Source organism: Anoplolepis gracilipes, chromosome 12 (assembly GCF_047496725.1).
Source record: "Anoplolepis gracilipes chromosome 12, ASM4749672v1, whole genome shotgun sequence".
Taxonomy (NCBI): Eukaryota; Metazoa; Arthropoda; class Insecta; order Hymenoptera; family Formicidae; genus Anoplolepis; species Anoplolepis gracilipes.
The window spans coordinates 1,483,793-1,500,727 of NC_132981.1; the positions used below are offsets into that span (position 1 = coordinate 1,483,793).

At 31.1% G+C, this 16,935-nt stretch overlaps 2 pseudogenes; both read left to right on the plus strand.

Annotated features, from left to right (window-relative positions):
• The first annotated feature begins 4,660 nt into the window (after positions 1-4,660).
• On the plus strand, positions 4,661-5,479 carry LOC140672018 (uncharacterized; annotated as a pseudogene).
• Positions 5,480-16,010: 10,531 nt separating this feature from the next.
• LOC140672019 (uncharacterized) lies at positions 16,011-16,751 on the plus strand (annotated as a pseudogene).
• Positions 16,752-16,935: the final 184 nt, after the last annotated feature.

Below are 16,935 nucleotides of genomic sequence, written 5' to 3' on the forward strand. Positions count from 1 at the left end.
TTTTAAATACTCTTGAAGACCACAGGTCATGAGGACTTGCAGGAGACATTCACAGATCTTACATTTTATTTTATCGGCTTTTGGTACAAAATGTTCTAATACAATTTTCTTTTGGGAATGTTTTTTTTATCTCGAGTTCTGCATGTTCGTTAATCTTTGGTAGGTAAAACAAAAAAAAAAGCGCGGGTAAACGGTCCATCATGTGCTGTTTACCCCTAAAACAGTCTTTTGTATACATATACATATATCTTTGTGTTCTAATATCCGACTTTATTTTAAAATAATCTGTAGACACACGTGCACTTGCATGGTATTTATAATATGGAAATACAGCTTATATAATAGGGCATTGAATAAGTAAAATATTTACACGTAATAAATAAAATACAAACAAAGTAATAAATGAAATATTTATGTGTTCATATATTTATGTAACCGACAAGTTAAAAACATAAAATATTTTTTTATAGTCTTATCCTAACAATTTTTAAGGTTTTGAAAATCCTTACGGTTTTTACGGTTTCAATAATGCCAGAATGACAGTGGCCAGTCGGGTTAGAGTGAAAAGAAAAACGAACTAGAGGGTGAAAGAGATGTTGTTACGTAGAAAGAGCAAGCGCGCGGGCGAAACGAAGAAGGAGAGATTCAAGAGAGACGCAGAGTGAACCTGTGACCATCTTTAAGGATGGGGGTTGGTGCGTACGGAGAGTGCATTTTTTCCTCAAAGAGAGAAAGAGAGAGATAGAGATAAGGGAGGAGGAATTAACAAGGAATTAACAAATTAATAAATTAAAAAATTTCTTACCCATTTGTTCGAATGTCGGGCGTCTCTTGATGTGATTAACTATCTAATTAAACTCGATCTTTTTCAGGATTTTAATTTTTTTTATTTTCGGATTATACGTCACAAAGTAAATATTTAAATATTTGCTCCACCAAAGTAATACATTTCCTTATTTAACTGTAGAATTAATTTTCTTTAAAAAAGTGTTAAGCAACATAATTGTAATTTTTTTTATATACATAAAAGAGGAAGTCTTTTTTTAATATTATACATATATCTATAATATTTAAATTCAGAATTTTTAAAGTTTAGTATTTGATTCAAATTTAGTTTAAGATAATAATCTTATTTTCTTTTATTGATGTTTGGATACATTTTCGCAAAGGAAAAACGGATTCTATTATAAATCTATTAAAAATAAATAAAACTTATACAAAAATTTTTCGACCTTTTTCACTGTATAGTTGGAAGTGTTAATTAATGTAGCTCGTAATGGAGCCTCCTCATATGAACACTTTCTCTATTCGCTAAATTATCCGGTAGACCTCGATCGCCTTGATGCACATTAGCGAAAGCGCGATGCGATTGCCGAAGGAGGACACTCATTGCCGTCGCTATAATCGTCGCCGATATGCCGTAAATTCAAACACATTTATTTATGCACATGTGTGTTTCTCTCTTTTTACAGGTTAAGTGTACTATATTATAGTAGTATTATAGCTACATAAAATTATGTTATAACTGTAGTTTTATTATTGTTATTACAGCGTGTTTCTTAATCCAAATTTTATCAAATATATTATTCATTTATGTACAAATTTGTTTAAATATATATCTTTTAATGATTATAAGACGTGCCACGTGTGTGAATAGTGTGTAGTGAACTTTTAAATAGTTTTAAAGTATTTTGTGTTAAGCACTGGCAAAATTAATTCAGAATCTCTAGTTTTATTTGAAATAATAAAAAAAAATTGAAAATGACCCTATTCACATCTACATTATTCCCGCAAGAGGAAGAAATAAACAAAGAAGAAAGATTAAAAGAAGTCAGAAGGGAATACTGCAGAAGACAAGAGTTAGAGAAACAAGACCAAGAACAAAAAGCCAAAATAATATAAGTGTTTGAAAGAAAACGGGCACCTGAAATATTAAAAATAAATGACAAGTAAATGAAGTATAGCAGTAATGTTCTAATCTAGAACGAAGAATTAATTATAATAAATATGAGGAATTGAAAAGATCGTCTAATGAAGATATAATCATTGATAAAAAGGAGCTATATCAAATTAAGATAAATATTTCCAATGTTTTGCTTGTTTTCTTTGACAAATTTTTGTCAAAGAAAACAAGCAAAACACATCAAGGAATAAAATTAAAAGAGATATAAATCCGAATGACATAGTTGTTCCAAGAAGAAAAAATGAAGGATCTCATCCAATATTTGAAAAAATAAAAACAGCACAAGCTGGAACAAATGGAGTCCTGCAAAAGAAAAAAATTAGAGAAACAATTGGCAGGTGAAGAAAGCACTGACATCTGCAAAAGGGGAGAAAAAAGATGGCGGGTAGAGAGCGTGAGCGAAAGTGAGAGAGTGGAGAAAATTGGAGTATTTTAAGAGGATAGAGAAGGTTGTGAGCGGAAAGAAAGGGTGGTCATGTGAGAAAATGGAGTGGAAGAGGAGGGTGAACGGAGAGGAGCAAGAAAAGGCATGGAAATATGGAGTGAAAAGATGAGAGAGGATGACGTGGGAGAATTGATGATGGGAAGAAGAACGAGAAAGTGAGTGGAGCGAGGAAGAGAGAGACGAGGAGCAGAAGAGGTGAAACCAAGAAGATCCCCCCGAAAGAAGAAGGGCCAGCAAAAAGGCAGAAAGAATTTCGTAAAAAATTTAGAGTGTCACATAATAACGTTTAAAAGTGTCAGAAAAAGATTTATAAATTATAATTCAAACAACTAAAACTTTTCATATGTTATTTATCTAAAGTAATATGTTGTGTACAAATGAGCGCTCATATACGAAACATGCGGCACACATATATCACGCACACACATAGCGATGTATCGAAGCCGAGCTACAGCCGAAAGATTACGAAGAGATTAACGACGCGACGAATATCAGCGTGTCTTTTGATCATTTACAAAGGGACATGCGACAATTTTATGACTACGCGACTCCTACGACACGAGACAAAGAATATTCGCCTATCAAGACATACGTAGCCACGACTCAGCACAGATCAAGAGCAGCGTCGAACGACTAAACATCGTACGACAGTAATTGCCCGACTTCGGTATATTGTTGGTCGTGTGCGTGAACAATACAGAGTGATTACACTCCCAAGTGTACAGTAAAAAACAGTGTGCATAATACGCAACTCAGGGTGATCACACCCCCCAGGCGGTGTCAAAAAACACACAAATTCGTGTGTCGACTCAGGGTATTCATACCCCCAGGCGGTGTCCAACACACACATACCATTCAAGAGCAATAAACTGAATTAAAGAAAACCACGGTGTAAAGATTAATTTATTTACATCGCCTAAAAACAAAAACAAAAACGTAAAGACACACGCGGAGAATGTGATGATATCCCTTCATAAACTGAATCAGTCTCAAGGTACTATGATCTAATCGGAATTACCGAAATATTATCAAGTATGTTGAGTTAGCTATTCGTCAGAGTTGTCTCTTCGCCGTTTTTAATTCTCGTGCTGAATTATTATTTTTTTTGTAGGAAACAGCCCAGTTGATAGTAGAAAATAATTACTTCAGAGATTTTTGATGTAATGTATAAAAGTGTTTATGTATAAAATAATAATTTTAACATTAAAATACAATAGTTATTAAATCATAAAGTAAAATACTCGTGGTCCAAAAAACACTCACTTCCTGGCGAAAACTCGCGCCTCCGCATCGGAATCCGCGATTAAGTGCATCTGGCAATATTGTTATGTGTTTCTGCAATATCTGCGTAGGCCAGGTCTGCAGAATTAGAACCAGATATTCCCGAGATGCTTTGCGAATGTCTTTGCTCTTGTTACTCACGATATAATAGTAGGCACATATCGACTGCAGTAGGTATTTTGAAGGATAAACCAAACTGCCACCGCAAAATGTACAGATTAATATAAATGATGATTGCAAATGATAGTAAGCATTATTATATCACGTGATCGTCACTTGAATGTCGTGGCTAATACAATATCAAGCGTTAGTCCTCGAAGAACCACACCTGCGCCAGATGAAGATTTTCTGCTCATTTATATCTGTCAAAAATTCATGAAACTAATCTTGTTATCTATTGGTTAATCTATTCTATATTTCAGGAAAGTGATTGCTTGGCTATCTATTAATTTAAATCGCGGTATTACTTTCGAGGAATTTAAAGTGAAGTCATATTTTCTATGGAACAAGAAAATAACGTTCGCGCATTGTGTTGCATAATTAAAGCAATTCTCTATTATGATCATACAACAAAGAGAGACATGAATTTTGCATTTACATTACTTTGTTAGCGAAAATAATTGACAGCGAATCATCTAGTTCATCACAACAGAGAGAGACCACCGGCGGCTTAATAATTCCGACCAACGGGCTGCTCGGCCTTTTTGTATGTCCCTCGACACACGCGCGTGTGCGGTAAACTCCTTATCTCTCACAGAGACGGCCCGAAACGTGACACAAATGAAGAAATTCGTGACACACACGATGCGTAAAATCGTATTCGAGCGAACAATATACTACTTATTTTTAGAATATCTTCCTCTAAAATAAGTAGTATATTCTTAAAATAAAGAAATGATTTTTTTCGGTGTGTCATTGTTTATTTAAGATTTAAGATATAGATTGTAGTACTTTAGATAAGAAATTACAATATGTTTAATCATTTAATGATATTCACTTGCCTTTTTTATTTTCGGCGAGCAGGATGTGGTTTTGAACACTTGAAAGTCGCTGTACGGGCAATAGCAAGATTTTACTCACTAGGAATAGTCATCAAATACAAGCAACCAGAATACTTTAAACTGCTGAAGCAACGTACAAAGTATATAGAATCGCAAAATCAGGAGTTTGAAAACCAACATAGTGGCATATTGAAGAGGATAGCGGAAGATCCGGGGATAGCCGTTTATATTGATCGGTGCATAGCAGCGATAGACTATACGCAGAAGAACAGTATATGGGACATTGTGTACGCCGACGACGAACCATGGTCCACCATCGCCCATATGGATTTCTGGGTGAATAACATAATGTTTCATCGAGATGAGGAACGGTCGCGTAAACGATATTAAATTTGTGAACTTCCAAAATTGTCTGTTCTGCCATTCATTGTGCGAGCTCGTCTTCTACATCTTTTCGAGCACAAATGTATGTGACGATGGCATCAAAAAGATGATAGATCTCTATCACGAGATACTTATTGCCGTACTGATCCGAATGAGTGACAACACCGAGTCGTTTACGAAAGAAAAGATGGACGCCAAGATAAAGACAGACGCTAAGTATGAGCTATCCGTGTGATCTTTATGCTGAAGCTACTTACGTTGAATGTCGAGGAAGAGGAATTTAAACAGGATATATCGAACTTTTTGATGTCCTATCAAAGCAATTAAAGATTTCTCCAAAAGCTGCATAAAGTGATATCATATTTTGTCCGACACGATTGGATTTAATATGTAAATGTAAACAGAAAGAGGCAGCAGCACTCCGTAAGTAATGTATATCAAGACAAGTTAATTATTAATCAATAAGTATATAATTATACTTATTTTATATTGCGTAATAATGGATTCTTAATGAAATCGTTTTATCTTTTCTCTAACAGCATAGACGATGAGATATGGAATCAGTCTATCCCAAAGGTTTGTTATGTAGGCGATTTAAAAATTCTAAACAACGCGGAGACCGTAACGGTCGTATTTATGTTTTGATTTCAGGCCGTCTCTCTGAGTCATCACATCGAGAGTCGAAGCCCGAATGCGTAAAGTGTGACTCTCACCAACGCGCCGACAACAAATCACGGTGATCCGTGATTTGACAGGTAATTGGTCCTATTTTTTAGATGGGGAGACTTTTTGGTACTGTTCGGTATAAAAGAGCGCGATACGAGAAGAGACGGATTTTTTCCTGGAATCACCGTATATTAAGAAGAGCGAGAACCTCCGAACAAAATACGATTCGCAATAAATATTAACGTTTAGAATGAAAAACCAGAACACACATTTATATACACACATATCCTCTTGAAATCCCGACAAACAAATCTTTCGTCTACAAGTTATTAACAAAAAAAGTTTCATTTATTACACATTATGGTAAAACTTACGTTTAGGGGAGGCAGTCCTAATGACCTTGACCTTGACATATGTTGCCACCCTCCTGACTGACCTTCAGAAGATTTTGGCCGTCCCTCGTTATTTATTAAAAGTTATTAACAAAAAGAGTATAGAAAATATAGCAGTTATTTTGAATATTAACTACATATATGTGCAATAGTACTAATAATTTTTATTTTTATTCGCATGGAATAATATAGATATGAGCGAGGGAATATTATGCATAAAACCGTAAAAAAATTCAAAATTATGTGCCATATTTAAAATTGCACGGTTTTGTATGACAAAATCGAAAGTGCTGTCTGGCATTTGAGTGCTTATTCCGATAGTTTGTTGTTAAGTTTGACAAACAATCCTGCAGAAGCGTTTAATTCGATAATCTGCAAAGAAATAGGTGGAAAGCGCCTTAATATTGGCCTATGAGGTTCTTACAATGTTAGAATTGGGGAGTTGTTGTGCAGTATAATACTCAACAAGTGCTTACGCATGTGAGACATTCTTTTACAAGTCAAACGGATTTTGTAAAAAATATTGAGTTACTTTTTTTATTTGCTTCAAAAATTTTTTACGCGTTTCTTATACAAAATAAGCCAACACGTATTTTGGCATATTTTTTTTTGTCAATATTTTCGAAGATACAGATGGTTAAAATTTTGAAAACTCGCTGATTAGGCACTTATATAAAATCGCGATAACTCCGTTTCTATTCATCGTACAGAGTTCAACTTGGACTCATTTTCAAGGTAATAGAATTATCTTCATTTTAATATCGATTATTATTATATTTGTTGTTAACTTGTAATTATTATAAACAATTAAAGTATTTAAAGTCATTTTACTATTCGAGGCTATCAGTTTAAAAATTAAAAAAAAATACCATCGTATTCCTCGTTTCATTTTCTATAAAAATAATATTTTTTTAGAATGGTCATTTGATTCCATCTGTATGGAATAAATTAATTTGTACTGCACGATGCGCTCCGCGGACGCTTGGTCCGCGGCGTCGTACTGTATACCTATCAGTAAGTGAGAGAAAAGCTAAAAAATATAATAATCGACTAATATTTATTATTCCATAAAATAATAATAATGATAAGATTGTTTATAATATGATTGATTATATTTCGATAATAATAAATAATAAGATTAATAATATGAATAATATGAAATAAAGAAAACGAATAATTGCGGTCATAATACGATCATGTGTTAATGAAACTGAAAGTAAGAAAAGAAATGTAGGTTGATCAAACTTTAAATAAGTGAATAAATAAATTCAAAATTAATGAAGGCTAGTTCTAGAAGCTAATCTTTTTAAAGTTCCACCCAAACCATCACACGGTCCTTTGCCATGCGACGTCGGGAAGAAGTGCCATTCTACTGTTATGCCAAAGTCTTCTTCGTGGTGACATAAATTGATGAAATTTTTTTTATTTTTGTACTGTGCACTTGCCCCATCAGAAAAGTAAATAATTTTTTTAATGTTTATTAAATTAGTTTTTATAAATTTAATTAAATGTCTTTGAAAAACATGAAATGCAATGGTATCATGATGCAAACATTCGGAAATAATTACCAAGCTTTTTATTTTTACTTTGTTATCATTATTTCGATAATAAATCCCGAGAAGAGGATGGCAGATCTAAACAATTTAAACGAGAGACAGAAACAGATCATCATTATGGCCCACAATCAAAAAAGTCAGATCTTCCACCAGACGTATATAAACAACTTTAAATAAATCATATAGAAAGGTTGTCAGAAAACGCAGAAAATAGGGAAAAAAATGAACGAGAGACAAGAGACCAAAATGAATGTGAACTATGGCATTCATTAAGACCTGAACTGCTAAGAGAATCATTAAGCGCTTATTGATTTGCTTTCTTTGATGAACACAGCCATTGTAACTGAAACATAGGCCTACCAATCAGCCAGTTTAAATGATAACCTAAATGATAAATATAGTTTTAAATATTTCTCACAAATGAATTTTATTCCATTCTCTACTCTTCAAAAATAGTATTAACATTCAGAAGTTTATAAAATACAATGCCAATTATAATTAGCAGAACCGTAGTTATTTTCAACAATTTTTTTTTAAACTAATATTTGTGTCGACATTTAATTAAAATAGCGGTTTTGTTTTTGACCGTACAAAAAATGTGTATTTTTTTGTTCTGAACATTTTTTATAGAAACAATATTTTTTATATCTCTTACCGTTTTCGAGTTATTTAGAAAAAACTATTTTCTTGTCGCCATTTTTAGGTACCGCCAAAAATATATCAGACACAGTTTGTGTCTCAACGGATTTTTGTTTCCCATATATTTTTTGATATTATATATGTACCAAGTTTCATGCTGGTATCTCAAAATAAAATATTATATAGTTTTTTTGTACTGTTATAACGCACTAATGGTCGCGATAGCAAAACTATATAATTAATCGACAAAGTAAAATGTATTATAATTAATATCAAAAACTTCAACTTTATCATACATATGTCGTGAAATCACTAATAATAAATCTATAATATCGCAATTATATATCGCACTATTGTATTATTACAGTACTCATTAAAAAAACATTATATGAGAGCAAAGAGAAAGATTCTCGAAGAAGAAGTCTTTTTTAATAACTGTCCTGAAATTGTTATAAAAAGATTCGCTTTTGAACCAAATACAAATATCTCTTCAAGTAGTACATAATCAAAATTTTCTGAAGATAGTACTTTAGAATCAGATCTATTGTCGAATTATAAATCTGATGAAAATCTTTCACTTTCTTCAGACTTAGAATTATTAGTCAACTTTGATCAATATAAGAATCTTCCTCATAACACTGAAGAAAATAATTTTATAATTAATTTAAAAGAAGACATACAATTACATTTAAAACAGTGGTCATTAAAATATAATGTTTCACATACAGCATTAAATGGTTTATTAAAATTGTTAAAATTTCTCATTCGTGAATTACCTACTGATATTCGAAGTCTTTTAGAAACTTGTCATACAATTGTGAGCAAAGTTATTGAACCTGGTCAATATTATCATTTTGGAATAGAAAATTGTATAAAAAATCTTATATATAATTTAAACGATTTTTCCAAGAATACTGGAATTATAAAACTTGCAATTAATATAGATGGTTTGCCGCTAGCAAAAAGTTCTAAAAGTTAAGTTTATTCCATTTTATGTCGACTTGTCAAATATCATAGTAATGTAGAAATGATTGGCATTTATGGCTATGAAAAACCTAAAAACGCTAACTGTTTTTTAAGAGATTTTGTTAAAGATATATCAATAAATTATAATATTGGTATTGTTATTAATACGAAACATTATTCTGTCAAAATTTCTCATTTTATATGTGATGTAGTAGCAAAAGCTTATATTACTTACACAATTGGTGATATGAGTTATTATTCGTGTACCAAATGTTATGAGGAAGATGCTTATATTTATAATCGTGTCTGCTTTCCTAATACAAATCATTTACGTTTAAGAACAGATACTTGTTACAGATTAAATGTCCAAGAAGAACATCACACTGGCACTAGTTAATTAGAGCAGATCCCCGATCTTGAGATGATTAAGTCTTTCCCTTTGGATTATACGCATTTAGTTTGTCTTGGTATCGTAAAAAAACTAATAGTAAATTTATGGTGTTCTAGAAAACCACATGTAAAGTTACCATATAAAGACGTTGCAAATATATCTTCTAATTTAATTAAACAAACCAAAAATATTCCAGTAGAATTTAATCGTAAACCTCGATCATCATTTAAAGCAAGAAGATGGAAAGCTACTGAATTTAGACAATTTTTGTTTTATACTGGGCCTGTTGTGCTTAGAAAAATATTAAATAATGATAGATATATAAATTTCCTTAGTTTACATGTTACAATGATTATATTAACGTCTCCAAAATATTCACATTTAATTGATTATACTTCTAATCTTCTTTTGTATTTTGTGAACACATTTAAAATTTTATATAGCGTAGAAAATATATTTCATAACGTTCATAATTTATTGCATTTTTCTGAAGATATAAAAATTTATGGCTCGTTAGACAATTTTAGTGCTTTTTTATTTAAAAACTATTTACAAATTATTTTGAAATCAAACCGTAAAGATGAACAACCATTAGCTCAAATAATTAAAAGAAAAAGCGAACAAAATTTCCATTTAGCTAAAATAGTAAAAGTAACAAATAAAAAACATCCTATTTATGAAAAAGAGCATTCTAATGGTCGGACTATTAATCTGAACATTTGTAAACAATTTAAAAAAATTATTTTACAAGATTTTACTAATTCTCTAAATTAGTCTACGTATAGTATAGAAAATAGTAAGTTTTTACATATTAACAATATTTTATTAACACTTGCGTATTTTAATTAACACTTGTGCATATTTTAAATATGAACAATATATAAATATGTTATTGCTTAAATCTGTCTTTTTTACATAAATAATGATATACAAAGTAGAAATTATAAACACTATAACATTTATTTTATTTTTTTATTATATATGTGTATGTATTACGTTTAAATATATAAGTTGTTGTATTTAACGCATAATACGATTGTGCACTTTATAAATATATATTTGTCTATATATATTTTAATTGGTTTATAAAATTTGCATAAAAAGCTCAGTTCCTTTAAGCTCAAAATTATCCTTTTTGTAGATAATTCTATTCGTAATTCGTTTCTAATCGTAAGTAATAGTGTTACATTGCGAAAATCAATCTTGTATATTTGTTACGTATATATTTTTTAAAAAGAGACCGAAACTTTCTAAGTCTCAAATCTTTAATTTTAAGAATAGTAAATTTTTGCACTTTTGAGCAAAAGTTATTATTTGTTTTTAATATCTTTGTTTGAAAGTTTCATTCTCTTCCTTTTTTATCATCTAAAATTACAATTTATAACTATTATAAAATTACAAATTTTCTTGTACAATGTAATTATTTAGCTAATTATTGCAAACATTATTACTTGCGTGCAGTTTAGACATCGAGTAAATGCACAATGCATTTCACATTATCGAGTTATAAAGTTTTTAATAAATATTATGATTTTTTATTGTATTTATTTGTAATTTAATAATTTCAAACACGCCATCTTGCTCGTCATGTCACACTTAACAAAATTAACATGACAAAATATACTGTATAGCGTACGCAATGTTTTATAAAATGTTATAACGTTGCTAGCTTTCTTATGATCGCTGCTTTTTAGTTATAAAGAATCAAATTCTAATTCAAATGAGACTGTTGTCAATAAAAGTAAACGTAGTTAAATGAATTTTTCGACGGCTTGTGTTCAGTATAGAGTGTGTTAAATAGATACATGCGTTTGCAGAATAAAATCTTATTAAAAATAACGCTGATACTTATCATAGTAATTACATTAAGATTTAATAACTAAAGTGTATGTAATTATACGCATAATTTTAATAATATATTTGAAGCCGCCAAAGATGCTTCTAATTGAAACATTCTCCGTCGTGAACTCATTCATTGTACGCAAACGAGAGAATAATTTTTGTTGCGGGTCATTTGAACACTGTTGTAATCATCCATCCTGTCACTATGCATATTTGATTATCGTTTGCAAGATAAATCTGGACGACTCACGCAATAATAAAATAGAATCAGCTCAGAGTACATCAAACAGATGCTGATTCGGAAAGAATTGTCCTCCATCACTTGGATCGTAAATTTTCAAATTTAGTCCATGCAAATATTAGCGTGGCCAATGTTACCAAAAGTTGTCTAGCAATGTAAAAGTTGACTATTTAAGTTGATTGCTGGATTCATTGATTATATTTTACTTGGGTGTTCCGTTGAATACAGTCGCAGAGATCTCGGCGAAACACAAAACATCGAAAATGCTGCCAAAAATATAGTCAGAGATTATTTCCAAATTAACGCAAATTAACCATTCTGAGGCAGACAAAGACAGAAATAAAAATCTTCTATCTTGTGTCCACATTGGCAATGAAGTGATACACGGTACAGTGTAGTATATCCCAGATTTGCAGGAAGAGTCTCGACGATGTGATTCGAAGATCGAATGGAAAATTGCTCATTAATCTCTGTAATGATGCCGTCTGCTATGACAAACAGAGGTTGTTCTTGGAACAAATTATGTTTTTCACTAGCTACACGAGCCTACGTAAACTCGCATTGCAACAGCTTGTGCAGAGACAATCCTTAAAAGATGTGATTTACAGAATTTTCTTTGCTAAATAAATAATCCGTGCATCAAAAAATGACCACTGGATCTGTTAATTACATAAGTCTTTCATATAGATGTTAAACTTAGTTTTCGCCAGCTTTTTGTTGTTAAAAAATGCATTTATTTTAATAAGAAAATTAATTAATACATCAATCAAAATATTTTCCAATGTTTTCTATTACTTTTTACCATCTTTCTGATAAAAGTTGGTTTTTACGACGATAGAATGAGTTGTTTTTTGAAGCAAGCCATCCACTCATTTTTGAACTTGTTCGTAATTGGAGAAGTATGTATCGGCGAGCGCGTGTTGCATCGATCGGAAAAAGTAATCCGATGGAGCCAAGTCTGGAGAATAGGCTGAGTACGAAAGAACTTTCCATTCCAGCTCCAATAGTGTTTCTTTCACGGTTCTTGCAACATGTGGTTGTGCGTTGTCATGCAAAAGAATTACTTTGCACCGATTATTGACTACTGATGGACATTTTCACATCAATTCATGGTTCAATTGATACAATTATTGTTGATAGCCGTCAACCGTAACTGTTTCATTCAGTTGCAGTAGCTCGTAATAAAGTACGCCTTCCTGGTCTCAGCAGAGCAAAACTTTATATGAATATTCCGTTTTGGCGTTAATGTGACTGGAGTTCATCCATGATTTTTTTCATTTGGGGTTATCAAAATAAATCCACTTTTAATCACCAGTTACAATGCGCCACATAAAACTTTTCTCTTCTTAAATAGATGACTTTGAATTTAACAAAGCATAATCAATTACAAATGAGTAAACACATCTTGATCAAATTCGGATTATGTACGCTATTAGCCTGGTGAAAAAAATAACAGCTTAGCTTCAAATAGTAACAATTATTTGATGCAATACCTTGGTCGTCATAAGCAGTAAGGATGTAAGCAGTTAGGCGTTTTGTTTGGATTTTTATTTTTAACCTCTGAGATATATTATGCTTGCATAATCTCACTCATCAATCAGGAAGCATCAGTAAATTGTGGAGTTCAGCTGACATCTTACAGTTCCAGTGTCAAACTATCGAAGCACATAAACACATTCTAGAAATAAAAATTTCTCTTCGATATAACTTGTCCAAGCTTTTTTGTCGGTTGTATCGAACTCTTGCTCTCAATAAATGCTTCAATACAACTGTTGCAACCAAGTTAGTTAAATGAGACTCTTTGCACGGATCGCTACTGATATTGACCATCCTAGAGAATCAACCAATCATCTGCGAAATTGAGTGCTTGATTATCAAATCAATTCGGCTTGATTTTGAATAAGAAAATATCCTTGTATAGTTATCTAGTCATTAGATATTCAGCGTAGATTGTTTGGAACCCTTCCAAATATAAAAATCAAACTGCAGTCAATGTAACTGTTGTTGAGTCATCTGAAGTGCCGGTAGTAAATCAGTAATGCACTTAGTAACATCACTGCTCCGCTTCTTTGCCAGCTGTCGCATCGAATGATTAGCAATCGAAAACATAAATTTGTAAGTTATATTTATGCATGTCCTGCTTGTTTCTGGATCTTCACAATACTTGCTATACATAATACAAGTCGCGATTGTGTGAATGCATCACGATCTAATGATACACTTTCTCGATGTCAGCCAATGATAATCATCAAGTACTTGTGGAATTATTATCGAAAAAGTTGTTGCGTATTACGTACCAGAAATAAAAACATTTTTATCGAGTAATTTACTGAATAAAGTAAGTCAAGACATATAATATTAAAATAAGTAAACGATAGAGTATAATATAATTAGATATATTATATTAAACAAAAAAATTTAATGCGACAAAATTTGTTGTAATAAATTTCTTGTAATCATGTAATCAATTTTCATGTCATCATTCATTTTATTGTTTTGTAATATGTGTAATAATTATGTAATATATGTGTATATAGTAGGGTTATGTTTTATCACATTAAATTTTTTGTTTACTGTTAATTACTTTAATTATCTTAATCTTTATTCATATATATTATGCTTTCAAAAATTCTCTAGCTAAAAATATCTTGTAAGTATATTTTGTGAATTATATATATATATATATATATATTTTTCTATATATATATATATATATATATATATATATATATGTATATTCATATATATTGTGTTTTCAAAAATTCTCTAGCTAAAAATATCTTGTAATTATATTTTGTGAGTTTTATATACATATATGAATATTATGTATAAGAAATATATATACATAAATGTTTTAAAGTAAAATACACAATCATATTATACGCATTATTAAATTATATATACAGAGTGTCCCAGAGCACTTGTGCCAACGCTCGTGAGCAGCAATAATTATTGAACTATGAATTAAAAACGCTCAGGGTATGCTGAGCGCTATATGCGGCGCGCGCTTATACGCTGACCGTTTTTAATTAATATTTTAATAATTATGGCGAAAATTGCAAAATGGTATAAGACTTTTTGCTCAGTTTACTGTGCCCTACCTGCTCACGAGCGTTGGCACAAGTGCTCTGGGACACCCTGTATATAATCTAATACATAATATAATAAATATGATATAACATAGCATAATATTATAATAATATTCTACTTATTCTCAATTAACGCATTTTCTTCATATCATTACTTTTATAGAAAAAAAATCAGATTTAAGCAATAACGTATACATTAAGGCAACGCTTGTTTGTATAACTATATACATTGTAAAGATAGATTGCGAGAGAAATACTTTCATTATTCGAATTATATGAAGAATTTCTTTAAAACATTACTAAAAATTTGAACTATTTATAATATAAATAAAACTGATTGTGAGTTGATAAATTATAATTGAGATAGTTGAATTTTTGTAAATGTTATTATCATTTTAATATTAATAGTTTTATAATATTAATTTTGAACATATTTTCTCAATATACTAAACCACACACATAATAGAGAAAAAAACACGATATAAATCCTACTACCCGAAATAAATATGTATGCAATAGTGCAATTTTTAAAAGACACTCAGAAAGAATATGCAGTCATCCCTCTTATCTGGTTAACAGATAATAATTCAGTTTGTTATTGGTCAAAAACCACATCAGATGTTAAATTTAAAGCATGTGAAATCTAATGCAGTCTCTCAGTCGTCATGCAAAAATTTGATGTTAATGGTATTCTATATACAGAAGGTATATTATACTCGTATTCTTAAAACATATGCAAACTTACTACATGTAAAATAATCTGCAAATATGTAATGTCTTAATATTTATTTATCTAAATGTTCAGATAATTATGATGAGGCTGAGCAGTTTATAAATACTTATATTGAACAAATTACTTAATCATCAGATAATGCAACAAATATAAGAAATGGAATATTTCAGCAAAATAATTTAGTTGATTCTAAACATGATAAGTTAGAAAACAATGCTTCAAATATCACTATAAAACGTAAGAAAGACAAAAAGATCCAAAAATGTCATTTAAAAAACGAAGAAAAAAGTAAAGAGTCCGACTCCGACTTCAAGTAATGAAGATTCAAGTAATGAAGTAGTATATTCTTAAAATAAGAATATGGTTTTATTTAAGATTTAAGATATAGATTGTAGTACTTTAGATTATGAGAAATTAAAATATGTTTAATCAGTTAATGATATTCACTTGCCTTTTTTATTTTCGGCGAGCAGGATGTGGTTTTGAACACTCGAAAGTCGCTGTACGGGCAATAGCAAGATTTCACTCACTAGGAATAGTCATCAAATACAAGCAACCAGAGTACTTTAAACTGCTGAAGCAATGTACAAAGTATATAGAATCGCAAAATCAGGAGTTCGAAAACCAACATAGTGGCATATTGAAGAGGATAGCGGAAGATCCGCAGGTAGCCGTTTACATCGATCGGTGCATAGCAGCGATAGACTATACGCAGAAGAACAGTATATGGGACATTGTGTACGCCGACGACGAACCATGGTCCACCATCGCCCATATGGATTTCTGGGTAAATAACATAATGTTTCATCGAGATGAGGAACGGTCGCGTAAACGATATTAAATTTGTGGATTTCCAAAATTGTCTGTTCTGCCATTCATTGTGCGAGCTCGTCTTCTACATCTTTTCGAGCACAGATGTATGTGACGATGGCATCAAAAAGCTGATAGATCTCTATCACGAGACACTTATTGTCGTACTGATCCGAATGGGTCACAACACCGATTCGTTTACGAAAGAAAAGATGGACGCCAAGATAAAGACAGACGCTAAATATAAGCTATCCGTGTGATCTTTATGCTGAAGCTACTTACGTTGAATGTCGAGGAAGAGGAATTTAAACAGGATATATCGAACTTTTTGATGTCCTATCAACGCATTTAAAGATTTCTGCAAAAGCTGCGTAAAGTGATATCATATTTTTTTTAACACGATTGATCATGATAAATATTATAAATATTTATAAATTATATAGATTTTTAAGATTATTAAATCTACTTCTTTCAGCTCTGCTAAATCTAAACACTAATCTAGAAAACGTAAAAAATCTTTGTTCAGCTCAAGCGAT